This window comes from Pan troglodytes, chromosome 20 (assembly GCF_028858775.2).
Source record: "Pan troglodytes isolate AG18354 chromosome 20, NHGRI_mPanTro3-v2.0_pri, whole genome shotgun sequence".
NCBI classification, from domain to species: Eukaryota; Metazoa; Chordata; class Mammalia; order Primates; family Hominidae; genus Pan; species Pan troglodytes.
In genome coordinates this window covers 22349734-22364141 of record NC_072418.2, presented here as the reverse complement: position 1 = coordinate 22364141, position 14408 = coordinate 22349734, and positions in this window count along the sequence as shown.

Sequence of the window (14408 nt, the reverse complement as noted above, 5' to 3'; positions counted from 1 at the left end):
GATTCATAGAGGCTAAAGAATGTTTAAAAAAAGGAAGTGCCCACCAGAACCCACCAGAGCCCACCAGGTATATGCCCATAAAAGGAGTAGAGGCTATTTCCTGGAAGCCCACTAATTATACAAAGGACTAAGGCATTTCTATGTTGGGCCTTGTTCCTTTATTTAAGTGGGCTAAAGGTTTGTGCAAGTTTCCTTATCTGAGTGGGCTAAAAGTTCTATCTGTGCAGCTGTGGGCATATCTCTAGGCATGACTCCCTGTGCTAATTATTATTATTTTTTAATCCAATCAGAGACCTTGTTATATGTGGGAATAAGGCACTAACCAGTGGGTCAGGGGCTCTCCAAAAACCCTTCCCTTGCTGTTTACCTGAGGCAAGCTAGCTAACTCCTCTCACTTCTTATTCCAACACCTTTTTATTCTTCTCAAATTCTTTACATTTCTGTTGTATTGTTTTCATAGATAATAATTCCTGTTGAAGAACTTGATTGTTTTCAGCCAGATACAGACATTTTGAAGATGCACCTTCCAGTTCTGCTATAAGATTATCAGTCTTATGTTTTATCTTTTTAATCTGAATATCCATTTCAAGTTGACTGGTTTTTAAATATCTGTGGAAACTAAACTCTTCAGTTTCATATTCATTTAACTTTTCTGTCATTTCTGAGTTTCTTGTGCATCCTAGTTCATTTTGAGACCATGAAACCATGCACACATTTAAGAGCAGCTTCTTGAATGTAAGCAATACGGAAATGTCTTCAAGTAAATATGCAACCCTTTCCACCACTTTAGGACAAATTGAAGGACTGAGGAGAAAGGACTTCGGTCCCAACAGGCCTTTCTTGGAACCCCGTCTGAAGTTAAGAAACACTCCCAGCCCTTAGCTTACGTACGTGACTGCACAGAATTGAGAGGGCTCCCACAATCTGCCTTTGAACTTTTCATCAGTGTCCTTGGGTCAGATCTTTGGGGATGCTGTGGTTCTGAAAACAAAGGTACATCCCACAATTCTCCAGTGGGATCTGCCTGTGGACACCCTAATTCATGGCTGTCAACATCATGTTATTCCAAGGCTGTCTGGAGGTCATGTCCAGCTCCGTTTCCCATCCAAACCCACACTGTGGATTCTTGCTGGTAAATGCATTTAAAAGTTCGCACTAAGGCCGGGCACGGTGGCTCATACCTGTAATCCCAGCACTTTGGGAGGTCGAGGTGGGCAGCTCACGAGGTCAGGAGATTGAGACCATCCTGGCTAATGCGGTGAAACCCCATCTCTGCTAAAAATACAAAAAACTAGCCAGGTGTGATGGCACGTGCCTGTTATCCCAGCTACTCATGAGGCTGAGGCAGAAGAATCACTTGAACCCAGGAGGCGGAGGCTGCAGTGAGCCGAGATCACACCTCTGCACTCCAGCCTGGGTGACAGAGACAGACCCTGTCTCAAAAAAAAAAAAAAAAGAGAAAGAAAAATAATAAATAAATAAAAGTTCACACTAGACCATTTCTCTGTGACAACCCAGGTGGCTCTAAAGTGAGGGCTGAAGAAGCTGTGGCAGAATGTGTGTCATGCCCCTTGACCATACAAGATCCACTGTCCCATAACCACCAGCTCTGCACCAACCACCACAGAAGTCTCAAAACGAACTGTGGCATCATAGAGACATGCCCTACCATGTCCCAGCTACAGAACACAGTCAGACGAGACCAGGCACATTCAGGGTAGTATGGCCATAGACTGCAGGATACGATCAACTTCTTACCTTCCCTAATTTGCCCACCCCAGATTTTCTGGCACATTCCACCTGGCTTAGGCACTGACAATGACAAGGTTTCTCCTCAGTGCGTGTCACGTGTGCTGCTGCAGGGCTGGTTTCATAGCCTTGCCTCCAAGGCCAGCACTTAGTGCTTCGTGGAACAGAACCCACCCTGCAGAACTCCAGCCTTGTGGTATACGGGAAGCCGCCATATCAGAGAGGTGCCACCGGCCATGGAGCCGACTCGCTTCATGTCACTCCCAGAATGCAAGGTGTACTGAACTCCCAAGAAACTGTCCTGACAGCACCGAAGAGTTCCTCCTTTGCTGAGCTGTGCAGCCATGGTAGGTGTCAGGCCCTTCCTTTGGTGGAGGCAGTGCCCACTGTTACCTGGATAGCAAGTCAGAGTGTCCTGCCAGGGATGTGGCAGGAATGAGGGAAGCCAGCTCACCATCCAGCCTCACAACAACTTCCTGTCTCTCCCTGGATACCAGAAGTGATATTTCTGTGACTTCAAGATGTTTAGTCTGAGTTTTGTAGGCCTCCATCCTACCCCAACAGCAGATGTGGGTCAGGGGGCAGCCTTGCAAGGCTTGAGCATGGTGGGGTCCCGTGAGGCGATCTGGGGCGAGGTCTGCTGGCAGATGAGCCCTTAGTGAAGGTGAGAGCTACCAGGAAGAGCTCAGAGGAGGGCATGCAGCTGAGCCATGAGATCCACGCCTTTGCTGCCCTCATTGTGCTCTCAGTGGAAAAGCAAACTGACACATGGTCAAGTCATGAGGGATGTTTCTGGAATCATCTACAATTTATAACAGTTGAAGGGCTGGAGCAGCAGCATCAATCCATTTCCAGCCCTTTTGCATCCTTGAACTCCCATTTTCTACTTTTACAGAAAAGCACTTTTTAGAGTCTGTATGTTCAAGTAGTGTAAAATGTCTTCCCCATCAGCATGGGCTAAGGAGCCACTGTTTGTGAGAGGCTTGGGGGCCGGAAGCACCTCTCTGCCACATGGGATGTGGGTGAGAACAATTCAGTCTTTGAAGATTAAGTGTATGTGAGCTTATGGCGAGGTTTGTGTAAAACCTGTTTGTGTGTCTGTTTGAGTCCTACAATTCAATAAGTGTTTTTTTGTTTTGTTTTGTTTTTTTTTGAGACAGAGTTTCGCTCTTGTTGCCCAGGCTGGAATGCAATGGCGTGGTCTTGGCTCACTGCAACCTCCGCCTCCCGGGTTCAAGCAATTCTTCTGCCTCAGCCTCTGGAGTAGCTGGGATTACTACTCCACCACGCCCGACTAATTTTTATATTTTTAGTAGAGATGGGGTTTCATCATGTTGGCCAGGCTGGTCTCAAACTCCTGACCTCAGGTGATCCACCCACCTCCCAAAGTGCTGGGATTGCACCACCATGCCCGACTAATTTTTATATTTTTCGTAGAGATGGGGTTTCACCATGTTGGCCAGGCTGGTCTCAAACTCCTGACCTCAGGTGATCCGCCCACCTCCCAAAGTGCTGGGATTATAGGCATGAGCCACCACACCTGGCCGATTCAATAAGTATTAATCTCCTTGATATAACAGGTTCTCTAGTTGGTGTAATGAACAAATCTACACTAATATCCCTGTCTCCTCCAACCTGACATTCTAGAAGAGAAGAAATGAGAATAAGCAAAAATATACAGTAGATCATAGTGGTTATTCCTCAGGAAGGAGAGAAACCTGGAGTAGAGGGGGCAGGCCTGGGGTCTGTGTGTCTCTGCAAGCATCTGTTGGTATCTCTGGGCCATTTTTATCTGTGAGTTTGTGAGTTTATGTGTCTGTCTCTGGGTGTGTCCACCTGTGTGTACAGTGAAAATGGTTATGATCTCTTGTTGGTCTGGGAGGCTGTGGGGGCTGTGTGTGTATATTTTTTAATCTAGATTGCTTTCATTTCATTTTCTTGCCTGATTTCCCTGACAGCATCTCCCTTAACACATTGAGTAAAACTAGTTAGGGCCGGGCGCAGTAGCTCACGCCTGTAATCTCAGCACTTTGGGCGGCCAAGCGGGCAGACCACTTGAGTCCAGGAGTTTGAGACCAGCCTGACCAACATGGTGAAACCCCGTCTCTACTAAAAATACAAAAATTAGCTGGGTGCGGTGGCATCTGCCTGTAGTCCCAGCTACTTGGGAGGCTGAGACAGGAGAATCACCTGAACCTCTGGGAGGTGGAGGCTGCAGTGAGCTGAGATGGTGACACTGCACTCCAGCCTGGACAACAGAGTGAGAACTCCGTCTAAAACAACAACAACAACAACAACAACCTGTTAGTGCATACATCCTTTTTTTCCTGATCCAGTTTTTCACCGTCAAAATGATGTGGGTTTTTCATATATGGCATCAATTGAGATAATTGTCATTTTCCATCATTTTGCTAATGTGGTATATGACAATGATCAGTTTTCATATTTTCAACCATTTTTATGTTCCAAGAATAAATCTCACTTGGCTATGTTACGTAATGCTTTTAATATGTTGCTTCCTATGGTTTGCTGGTGTTTATTTCAGGATTCCTGCATCACCATTCACAGTAGGAATTAATGCAATCTTCCTTGCTGTCAAGCCATTTCACACCTGCTTGTGAGTCCTGCCCTGAGACCTCAATTATGTAATAAGCCTCTTTATACTCACTCACTATGTTTCTGCCACATAGAACCACATGTTCTGCGTGTCAACATCAGAACCACATGTTTTCAGGTGACACTGGCAGTTGTCACCATGAACAAGATGTCTGGATGCTGGTCACCACGCCACAGGTCTGTTCTCTCGTCCGGGTTGCTAACCTGCTCTGCTGCCCAGCAGCCAGTGTGTACTTTGAGCTGCTGCTTGCTGCCCTGTGTTGCATTGCTGAGGCCTAGCCAGCCTCAGTTCCGGATTCAGCTGAGCTAAGTCAGCAGTTTGCATAATTCCTTTACATTGAGGAGCAGAAGTATGGGATTGCAGCACCCCCCACCCCCTTTTTTTTTTTTTTTTTGAGATGGAGTTTCGCTCTTGTTGCCCAGGCTGGAGTGCAATGGCATGATCTCCACTCACCACAACCTCCGCCTCCCGGGTTCAAGCGATTCTCCTGCCTCAGCCTCTCAAGTAGCTGGAATTACAGGCATGTGCCACCATGCCTGGCTAATTTTTTGTATTTTTAGTAGAGACGGGGTTTCTCCATGTTGGTCAGGCTGATCTCGAACTCCCAACCTCAGGTGATCCACCTGCCTTGGCCTCCCAAAGTGCTGGGATTACAGGTGTGAGCCACTGCACCCAGCTGATTGCAGCCCCTCTTACACAGTCCTGGGTCATATGTTTTGGCTGGGACCTAGCTGTGGTTTTTTTGTTTTTGTTTTAGTTTTTGTTTTTCTAGACAGAGTCTCACTGTGTCGCCCAGGCTGGAGTGCAGTGGCGGGTTCTTGGCTTACTGCAACCTCTGCCTCCCAGGTTCAAGCGATTCTCCTGCCTCAGCCTCCCGAATAGCAGGGATTACAGGAGCATGCCACCACACCCAGCTAATTTTTGTATTTTTAGTAGAGATGGGGTTTCATCATGTTGGCCAGGCTGGTCTCGAACTTATGACCTGAAGTGATCCATCCGCCTCGGCCTCCCAGAATTCTGGGATTATAGGTGTGAGCCACTGCACCCGGCCTAGCTGTGGCTGTGTATTTTAGAATGAAGCTGTGACTAATGCTGGGTATTGGCCTTCATCTAGGGTGCAGGCTGGTGGGGAGATTTTTTTTCTTCTGTGCAAGTTGTGGGCCCATCAAGTAGTCATTCCTGAAAAAGTAGTCATCTGAAAAACAGAAAGAACAAAAAGAGTGGGGACTGGGAAGCTGCTATTAGATGGTGTCTTGAGGTCCACACTCTCCAGGACCCTTAAATACCTCTGCTGCTGCTGTTGCTGCTCACGCCTCTAATGCAACAAAGACCCAGATCCTCCAAGGTTGTCAGAAATAACCCTCATGGCATCCTTTAGTTCAGCAAAGATGTTAGTTCAGACCTAAATAAAGCCTTGTGTCCTTAAACCACACAAAGCATCTCTCACCATGCAGGAGGCCCCTAACTGATAGTAGTTATTTGAAGATCTCTGGAGGAAAAAAAATAACACATGCTGCAGTAGAGAGGGCCCTCCCCTCCCCAAAGTATTTCCAGTGAGCAGAAAACAAAAAGTGAAGGAGAGCCGGGCGCGGTGCAACACGCCTGTAATCCCAGCACTTTGGGAGGCTGAGGTGGGTGGATCGTCTGAGGTCAGGAGTTCGAGATCAGCCTGGCCAACATACCGAAACACCGTCTCTACTGAAAATACAAAAAAATTAGCTGGGCCTGGTGGCGGGTGCCTATAATCCCAGCTGCTAGGGAGGCTGAGCCAGGAGAATCGCTTGAACCTGGGAGGCACAGGTTGCAGTGAGCCAAGATCGCACCATTGCACTCCAGCCTGGGCAACAAGGGCGAAACTCCATCTCAAAAAAAAAAAAAAAAAAAAAAACCACAGTGAAGGAAGGAAGATAGATTTTTGTTTTCTTTATTCCAACAAAAAAACCTGAAACAAAAGTCCATAATTTGAGCCATTTGGAAATTGAATGTATACTAAAAGCGTCTGACAAAATTCAACACCCCTTTCTTGATTAAAAAAAGAACAACCTAACAAACTAGGAATAGAAGAAAAATACTCAACATAATAAAAGCCGTATTTGAAAACACAGCTAACACCATAATCAGCAGTAAAAGACAAAGCTTTAAAAGGACACTCCTGTTGGACATACCACCAGCCCTCACAGACCAATTAGATGATTAAAAAAAAAAAAGGCATCCATATTGGACAGGAATACGTAAAATTATCTCTTTTTGTTAATGGCAAGATCCCTGTGAAGAAATCCCTAAGGATTCCATTTTTAGGCCAGTCATGGTGGCTCATGCCTATAATCCCAGCACTCTGGGAGGCCGAGGAGGGCAAATTGCTTGAGTTTAGGAGTTCAAGACCAGCCTGGGCAACATGGTGAAACCCTATCTCTACAAAAAATACAAAACTTGGCCAAGCACAGTGGCTCACACTTGTAATCCCAGCACTTTGGGAGGCCGAGGTGGGTAGATCACTTGAGGTCAGGAGTTTGAGACTAGCCTGGCCCACATGCTGAAACCCCACCTCTACTAATAATACAAAAATTAGCTGGGCGTGGTGGCACGCACCTATAGTCCCAGCTACTCAGGAAAGCTGAGACATGAGAATTGCATGAACCCGGGAGGCATTCATGCAATGAGCCGAGTTGCAGTGAGCCGAGATTGTACCACTGTACTGCAGCCTGGCCAACAGAGACAGTTACAAAAAAAAAAACTATATATATATATATATATATATATATATATACACACACACACACACACACACACACACACAAATACAAAAATCAACCAAGTGTCGTGGCTCACACCTGTAGTCCCAGCTACTTGGGAGGCTGAGGCAGGAGGATCGCTTGAGGCCCAGAGGCAGAGGTTGCAGTGGGCCAAGATTGCTCCACTGCACTCCAGCCTGGGTGACAGAGCGACACCCTGTCTAAAGAAAAAAGAAAGATTCCATTTTTAAAACTTAAAATTAATGTAGTTCTTCAGTATCCCTGGGGAATTGGCTCCATTGTGCCCCTTGGTACCAAAATTTATGGAAACTCAAGGCCCTTATAAAAAGTGGCACAGTATTTTTATAGAAATGTCAACCTAAGGCCAGGCGTGGTGGCTCACAACACTTTGGGAGGCTGAGGCGGGCGGTTCATGAGGTCAGGAGTTTGAGATCAGCATGACCAACATGGTGAAACCCCATCTCTACTAAAAATAGAAACGTTAGCCGGGTGTGGTGGCATGTGCCTGTAATCCCAGCTACTCAGAAGGCTAAGGCAAGAGAATCGCTTGAACCCAGGAGGCAGAGGTTGCAGTTAGCTGAGATCATGCTACTGCACTCCAGCCTGGGTGACAGAGCAAGACTCCGTCTCAAAAAAAAAAAAAAAAAAAAAAAAATCCAACCTAAAAGAAAGAGGCTGAGGCACAAGTATAATTTAACAAGTTTACTGGAGCCAAAGAGAGAACAGCTTCCTGGGAGACTCGGACCCAAGTGACCTTGGATATGAACTCCGTTCCGCCTTTGTTACAAGCAGGCGTGTGTTTTGTTTTTTGTTTTTTGGTTTTTGGGTTTTTTTTTGTGACAGAGTCTTACTCTATCACCCAGACTGGAGTGCAGTGGTGCAATCATGGCTCACTGCAACCTCCACCTCCTGGGTACAAGCGATTCCCCCACCTCAGCCTCCCGAGTAGCTGGGATTTCAGGCACCTGCCACCACATCCGGGTAATTTTTGTATTTTTAGTAAAGACAGGGTTTCACCGTGTTGGCTAGGCTGGTCTCAAACTTCTGACCTCAAGTGATCTGCATGCCTCTGCCTCCCAAAGTGCTGGGATTACAGGCATGAGCCACCACACCTGGCCACAAGCAGGTTTTTAAAGGCAAAATGGGGTACAGGGAGTGGCTGGTATAAAGTCGTCAGGAATTCTCATTGGCTTACAGAAATGACATTGATTAGTAATTGGTTATCCATTGTTAAGCTATAGGACATGGGTTATAGTGTCTGGTGCAGCATTAGTGGTTAATTTACGGCTACTTGTGATATACAAGTCCCCCATCTAAACCAAAACCAAAGAGGGTATCACTTTTACATGAGGATGTACGAAACTTCCCAGCTCAGGAAATCACCGAGCAAGTCCTGCAGATAGGGAAGGAAACCTCCCCTGCCCAATGGGGCAGATCCTTTAAAGAACTATGCCCAGAGGATCAGAAACATGCTTGGTTTATGGATGGATCCACCAAATACATTGGTGGGACCAGATGCTAGAAGGCCATGGCTTATAATCCTGTTAAAAACATAAACATTTCTGATGAAGAAAGGGGTGGGAACAGCCAGTTAGCTGAACTAGTAGCCATCCTCCGAGCTATTCAAGAGGAGGCCAGAAGGATTTGTCACTTGTATACCAACTCTTGGTCAGTAGCAAATGGTCTTACTACCTGGAAACCCCAGTGGTAACAAAACAAATGGTTAGTTGGGAATAAAGAGGTTTGGGGAAAACAATACTGGGGAGATATCTGAATCCTGGCGCACACTACCATTATCACTGTTTTCCATGTTGATGCTCATGCATCTCTGCTTTCTCTTGACAGACTATTTAATCAGCAGGATGATCAATAGGCCAAAGTTTCCACCATAACTGCAAACTTGAATACAGATGAATGGATTACAACGTGTTCAAGCCTTTCAATGACAGGCATTGTAATGTATGGTGGTGTAATTGATAGTGATTATTGGCCTAAATGCTACTAATCTAGTGGCCTAAATGCTCCACTTAAAAGATACAGAATGGCAGAATGGATAAGAGTTTACCAGACTGGGTGCAGTGGCTCATGCCTGTAATCCCAGCACTTTGGGAGGCTGAGGTGGGCGGATCACCTGAGGTTGGGATTTTGAGACCGGCCTGACCAACAGGGGGAAACGCTGTCTCTACTAAAAATACAAAAAAATTAGCCAGACATGGTGGTGAATGCCTGTAATCCCAGCTACTTAGGAGGCTGAGGTAACAGAATCGCTTGAACCCAGGAGGCGGAGGTTGCAGTGAGCGGAGATCACGCCATTGCACTCCAACCTGGACAACAAGAACTAAACTCCAACTCAAAAACAAGATTTTACAAGCCAAATACCTGCTGTCTTCAAGAGACTCACCCAACACATAAGGACTCACTTAAACTTAAGGCAAAGGGTTGGGAAAAGGTGTTCCATACAAATGTACCCCAAAATCTAGCAGTAGTAGCCATTCTTACATCAGACAAAACAGACTTTAAAACAAAAACAGTTAAAAAAAAAAAAAGACAATGAGGGACATTATATAATGATAAGAGGACTACTCCAACAGGAAAATATCACAATCCTAAATATATATGCACCTAACACTGGAGCTCCCAAATTTATAAAACAATTACTACTAGACCTAAGAAATGAAATAGATGACAACACAATAATAATGAGGGACTTCAATACTCTACTGACAGCAATAGACAAGTCATCAAGACAGAGTCAATAATAACAACAACAACAACAACAAAATGGACTTAGAACTATATCCTAGAACAAATGGAGTTAAAAAATATTTACAGAACATTCTACCTAAGAACTGCAGAATATACATTTTATTCATCAGCACTTGAAACATTTTCCAAGATAGACATATGATAGGCCACAAGTCTCAATAAATTTAAGACAATCAAAATTATATCAACTATTCTCTCAGACTACAGTGGAATAAAAGTGAAAATCAACGCCAAATGAACCATCAAAAGCATGCAAATACATGGAAATTAAATAAATTTTAGAAATTAAATACATGGAAATTGAATTAGAAATTAAAGATCAACCTGTTTCTGGATGAGCGTTGGATGAAATCAAGATGGAAATTTAAAAATTATTTGAACTGGATGCACCCACCATGTCCATGGAGAGAGGCTGAGGTGGCCGAGCTCCGGCTGGAGGTACTGGGGCACCAGGACAGCAAAGATGTCGGCTTCCTTAGTCCGGGCAACTGTCTGCGCTGTGAGCAAGAGGAAGCTTCAGCCCACCTGGGCCCCCCTCACCCTGACACCTTCAGCAGTAAACAAGATAAAACAACTTCTTGGCCAGGCATGGTGGCTCACCCCTGTAATCCCAGCACTTTGGGAGGCCGAGGCGGGTGGATCACGAGGTCAGGAGATCGAGACCATCCTGGCTAACACGGTGAAACCCGTCTCTACTAAAAATACAAAAAATTAGCCGGGTGGGGTGGCGGGCACCCGTAGTCTCAGCTACTCAGGAGGCTGAGGCGGGAGAATTGCTTGAACCTGGGAGGCAGAGGTTGCAGTGAGCCGAGATCGCAGCTGGGCAACAGAGTGAGACTCCATCTCAAAAAAAAAAAATTCCTTCATTATTGTTGTCATGCATTAAAGCCCAAGAAAGGCCTAGGAGAAACTTTTTGGTGGGCTTTTGTTACATCCCAGCCCTTGTGTAAGGGCGCTGGCTTTTAATATTTAACTTAACCACTCAGTCAGTACTGAAACAGTTGTTATGGAGGCCTGCGTTAGTGAGACCTGGCCTGCCACAGTCTCACATTCTTCAGATAAAAGTTCTTTTCTCATAACCTACACTCATCTTCCTATATACTTTAAATCATCTCTAGGTTATTTATAATACCTAATACAATGCAACTGCTGTGTAAATAGTTTTTATAATAAGTCATTTAGGAGATAATAAGGGGGGAGAAAAGCACATATTCATTACAGACACAGCCATCCAATTTTTTTCTGAATATTTTCAGTTCGTAGCTGGTTGAATCCATAGATGCAGAACCCAGGAATATGGAGGGCTGACTCTATGGGATTTCAGCAAAGGCGAAAAACACAAAATCAGCAAGAAAAATAATAATGAATTGTGTTTCTACACACTAGTGGTGACCAGGCAGAAAAGAAAATTAAGAAAACAATCCCATTTACAATGGCACAAAAACAAATACTTGAGAATAAATGTAACCAAGAAAATAAAAGACTTCTACACTGAAAGCTACAAAGCATTGCTAAAAGAAACTAAAGAGTCCGGGCGCAGTGGCTCACACCTGTAATCTCAGCACTTTGGGAGGCCGAGGCAGGTGGATCACCTGAGGTCAGGAGTTTGAGACCAGCCTGGCCAATAATGGTGAAACCCCGTCTCTACCAAAAATACAAAAATCAGCCGGGCATGGTGGTGCGTGCATGTAGTCCCAGCTACTCAGGAGGCTGAGGCAGGAGAATCACTTCAACCCAGGAGGAAGAGGTTGCAGTGAGACGAGACCACACCACTGCACTCCAGCCTGGACGACAAGAGGGAAACTCCATCTCAAAAAAAAAAAAAAAAAGAAAGAAAGATACAAATACCTAGAAAGACATCTGTGATATTATGAAATATTTATTTTGGTTTGTTCCTGTTTCCTTGGCCTACAGCTCCTAAAAGCCTTGGAATCAAAGTGATGTTGAGTTGACTAGTGACTGCGGGCTGTGCATAGCCTCAGGATGGGGTGGTTGCCAGGGGAAGCAACCATGTGATTAGATGGTTAGGATACTCTGCTTCACCCCTGACTCCCCTGTGTTACTGGAAGGAAGGCCAAGAGTGTGAGTTGTCCAGGTCCTTGGAGTTTTTGAACAAAGAACTGAACAAAACACACAAAGGAACGAAACCCAGGACCGAAGCCGCAAATGCAAGGATTTATTAAAGGGAGAAAGCACATTACAGGGTGGAAGTGAGCCCGAGCAAGCAGCTCAAGGGACCAGTTACAAAGTTTTCTGGGTTTTAAGTACTTCTTTCAAGGTCCCCATCAGTTACCCCTTATCTGGATGAAGGAGTTGGCTGGTGGCTAATTAAAGGCTGAGGTGAATTGGTGCCCTCTGAAGATGAAGGGATGGGCCATGCTTGGCCCGCAGCCAATCCAGGGCACTTTCCATCTGAGATGTGGTGGAAGTGGGAGGGCTGGAGGGAAAGTAGCCTTCGATCCTTTGCTGCTCCAGGCTTGGGGAGATGGGGTTTTTCCTTTTGGTTTAGCTTTAGGCAGTTGGCGTTAATTGGCCTTAGATTCTCTGCCCCCAGACCTTGGTGTTTTCCTTTGACCCAGCTTCAGGAAGTCAGCGCAAATTGGCCTTAAGTTCCCTGCCTCACCTGGAGGAGAGAGGTGCTGAAGTTTAAGGCTATCACCAATATCCAATGATGTAATCAAGCCGGGCGCTCGATTACATCATTTCTTCAGACCCCCAGTAAAATTTATTTAATCCTAATGGTCCTGTTAAGAATTCCAGGCCGGGCGCAGTGGCTCACGCCTGTAATCCCAGCACTTTGGGCAGCCGAGGCAGGTGCATCAGAAGGTCAAGAGATCGAGACCATCCTGGCCAACACAGAGAAACCCTGACCCTACTAAAAATACAAAAATTAGCCAGGCGTGGTGGCAGGCACCTGTAGTCTCAGCTACTCGGGAGGCTGAGGCAGGAGAATGGCTTGAACGCGGGAGGTGGAGGTTGCAGTGAGCCAAGATCGCACCACTGCACTCCAGCCTGGTGACAGAGCAAGACTCCATCTCAAAATAATTAATTAATTAATTAACTGGCACGTGAGGTGAGGGCAGTCTTATGGCACTGGGACCTGAACCTGTGGAATCTGATGCTATCTCCAAGTAGCATCAGAATTTAGTTCAGTTAGGGGGCAGCCTCCTGCTGTCTGCTGGAGAGGAATGCTCTGCAGACTTGCTTGCTTGGTGTGTGTGGAAAGAGCCCCCACATCTGGTCGCAGAAGTGTTGCATGTTATCGTTTGAGAATAAGAAAAAGAACTATTGTGTTTTTCTGTATTCTCAGAGAATTCCATGCTCATAGATCAGATGACTTTATATTGTTTTTTTGTTTTCTGAGACAGTCTCACTGTGTCTCCCAGGCTAGAGTGCAGTGGCGCGATCTCGGCTCACTGCAACCTCAGCCTCCTGGGTTCAACCAATTCTCCTGCCTCAGCCTCCCGAGTAGCTGGGATTACAGGCATGCACCACCACATCTGGCTAATTTTTGTATTTTTAATAGAGACAGGGTTTTGCCATGTTGGCCAGGCTAGTCTCAAACTGGCCTCAAGTGATCTACCGGCCTTGGCCTCCCAAAGTGCTGGGATTACAGGCGTGAGCCACTGCATCCAGCCCAGATGACTTAATATTGTTAAGATGTCTCCACTACCCAAAGTGGTCTACAGATTTAATACAATCTGCACCAAAATTTCAACTGCTATTTTGCAAAAAGAGTATATATATACTCCCTGTTTTTGCAAAATACAAAAGGATGCCATTGAAATATCTGTACACACACACTCACCATCAGAGATCATAAGAGAAGTGCAAATTAAAAGCATAATGAGGTCGGGCATGGTGGCTGACGCCTGTAATCTCAGCACTTTGGAAGGCCGAGGCAGGTGGGTCATCCGAGGTCAGTAGTTTGAAACCAGCCTGACCAACATGGTGAAACCCTGTCTCTACTAAAAATACAAAATTAGCTGGGCATGGTAGTACATGCCTGTAATCCTAGCTGCTTGGGAGGCTGAGGCAGGAGAATCGCTTGAACCAGGAGGCATAGGTTGCAGTGAGCTGAGATCACGCCACTGCACTCCAGCCTGGGCAACAAGAAACTCTGTCTTAAAAAAAAAAAAAAAAGCACATAATGAGATATTTCCTCACACCAATTAGAATGGCGAACATCAGAATAGCAGGCCAGAACTATAATAATAATAATAATAATAATAATAATAATAATAATTTAAAAAAAGAATAGCCGGCCAGGTGCGGTGGCTCATGCCTGTAATCCCAGCACTTTGGGAGGCCGAGGCAGGCAGATCACGAGGTCAGGAGTTCGAGACCAGCCTGACCAACATGGTGAAACAAAAATTAGCTGGGCATGGTGGCACATGCCTGTAATCCCAGCTACTCCGGGGACTGAGGCAGGAGAATCACTTGAACCCAGGAGGCGGCAGTTGCAGTGAGCTGCGATCATGCCACTGCACTCCAGCCTGGGCGACAGAGCAAGACTCCATCTC